Below are 2,176 nucleotides of genomic sequence, written 5' to 3'. Positions count from 1 at the left end.
GAAGGCGGAGACCACCCTCGAAAAAGGGTTGAAACGCGAAATTACGCGAACCGTTCTCGTAATCGCGGTACAACAGTGTGTTTTATTATTCTTACGGGGAATTTTCCATCTTTCCTTCGTTCTCTCTTTTTTTTTCTCTCTCCCTTTCTCTCTCTCTCTCTCTCACTCACTCACTCACTCACTCACTCTCTCTCTCTCTCGCTCGCTCACTCATTCACTCTCTCTTTCTCTTTCTGTTTAAATAAAAATCCAAACGAATCGATCGCGTTGCAACACCGGTGGTTTGTTGTTTGGCCCGAAACGATCGGGGCATCGTAGACGCGGCGTGCTCGCTCGTTCACCGCTCAACCGCGAGATTATTCCGCTGTCACTGACAACAACGAGGGTGGAAAGATCCACCGGTCATCCTTGGTGCGTGATTCGTTACATCCCCCTACCGCGATAAAGTGGAAAGTGGTTGCTCGTTTTCGACTTTTCGACCCTTTCGATCCATCTTCGTCCTTTTCTTCTTCTTCTTCTTCTTCTTCTTCTTCGCCGTTGGGAAAGTAACAAGAAGGGGTTGGTGGAGGGGGAGGTGGTGCGAGACGGGAAGAAGGTGAAGTGCGTTGAAGGAAGAAGTGGTGTTCGCGTGTGCCTTCCAACAAGGATAAACGGGAAGAGTAGTAGCAAAAGTGTGCTTCCCCGGTTTATACAGTTTTCTTTCTCTCCCCCTTTTCTCCCCTTCGATTCGACGAGGAAGCGGATTCGGAAAATCGTGAAGAAGGAGAGAAAGAATATGCGGAGGAGGAGGTTGACGGCGATCGAGATTGTCGCGGGTGGGAATAGTTGTTGATAAACAAGCAAGAAGTGGAGAGAGTGTCGGTGGTTGATTAACTGTCGGGTGCAACGACAGCGCCGATCCGAATTTTCCTTTTGCTCCTGATGTCCTGATAATCGATAAGCGTGTGGTATAGGTGGTGTAGAGAGGACCGCCTAGGCCGGCAGCGATCGGCCTTATCGACGCCGAGAGAATTTCGTCTTCGCCGAGGGACATCCTCGAATAAATGTTGAGAAAAGCCAACGTGTTTCATCCCTCGACGCGAGGTCATCCGAGGCTCCCGAGTGTCCAAAGAGTCGTCGGGATGCCGATCTCCCTGAGAAATCATAGGATCACGTAAAACCTGGACCCGGTAATCGGTCTACCGAGAGATCATCCCCCCCGTCCCGCCCCCTCCCGCCCCGTTGCGGGGGATCGACGTAATCAGTCGCGTCAGCACAATTTAGGAACGAAGGAACTCGTCGCCGAGAGCGGTGTAGCACTTTCGTCGATTCGCGGCTCGCGAACCGATGCACCAAAAAGGCGTGAGTATCGCGCGTTAATTGTTGAACGAACGATGCGCGATGATGCGGATTAATAATTCTATTTATCTCGACGAACGACGAGGCATTTGGAATAAAATAAACAAGCTATCCTATTCCCGTTGAAAAAGCTTTGATCGATCAAAACTTTCGAAAACGTAGCTTCTTTCGATCCTTTTCTTCCTCTCTCTTTTTCTTTTGCTTCGAGCAACGAATTCAAAAAAATCGATTACCACGCGTATATAAAGCATCGTGTTGTGCAAATGTTCGTATTAACGTTAAAATGTTAAAATATTTTTCTTTTTTTTCTTGTTCCTTGTTGTTACTTTAAAGCAACCCTAAACGATCGTTTAAAAAAAAAAATGGTATTAAAAAAGAAAAAAAGGGAAGAATATAATAACGAACGTTTTAAACGAACGTAAACACGACGAAAACACTTCTAAACGATAGATTTTTATCCCAAAGTTAAAATAGAGAACACCGATATTACGTGACAAATGAGAGAAGAGAAAAGAAGAAGAAAAAAAAAAAAAATAGATGAAGACTTTAAATATAATAACAAAATATGATTTATCCGTAAATTAAAAACGCGATACGAAAGAAGAAAGAGAGAGAGAGAGAGAGAAAATAAAATAAAATAAAAATTAAAAAAAAATTGCAAAAATCGAGGGCAAAGAAAAATCCTCTTAATCAGAGGGGCATCGAGAGACAGAGAGAAAGAGAGAGAGAGAGGAGGGACGAAAAGCGAAAAGTTAGGCAGAAAGTTAACGAATGGTGAACGGACTGGTGGTGTGCGATTTCCACGGAAATGGAAATTCAACGAGTAGCGAAAACCCCC

At 44.8% G+C, this 2,176-nt stretch overlaps 2 protein-coding genes across 2 annotated transcripts in view; one reads left to right on the top strand and one right to left on the bottom strand.

The window, feature by feature from the left end:
* The window catches only part of LOC102678465 (protein FAM76A), a 42,307-nt gene that overhangs the window by 23,923 nt on the left and 16,208 nt on the right, over nucleotides 1-2,176 (bottom strand). The gene's annotated exons all lie outside the window — the stretch shown is intronic.
* Nucleotides 395-2,176, top strand: part of LOC102680185 (PR domain zinc finger protein 1) — an 8,249-nt gene continuing 6,467 nt past the window's right edge. Inside the window, exon 1 of the mRNA XM_006621259.2 lies at nucleotides 395-1,341. The gene's annotated coding sequence lies outside the window, so the exon portion shown is untranslated. The remainder of the gene's footprint in view (nucleotides 1,342-2,176) is intronic.

The sequence above is a fragment of the Apis dorsata genome, unplaced genomic scaffold (assembly GCF_000469605.1).
Source record: "Apis dorsata unplaced genomic scaffold, Apis dorsata 1.3 scaffold_618, whole genome shotgun sequence".
Lineage (NCBI taxonomy): Eukaryota > Metazoa > Arthropoda > Insecta > Hymenoptera > Apidae > Apis > Apis dorsata.
The sequence above is the reverse complement of the archived record's forward strand: the minus strand, read 5'-3'. Positions and strand labels throughout refer to the sequence as shown.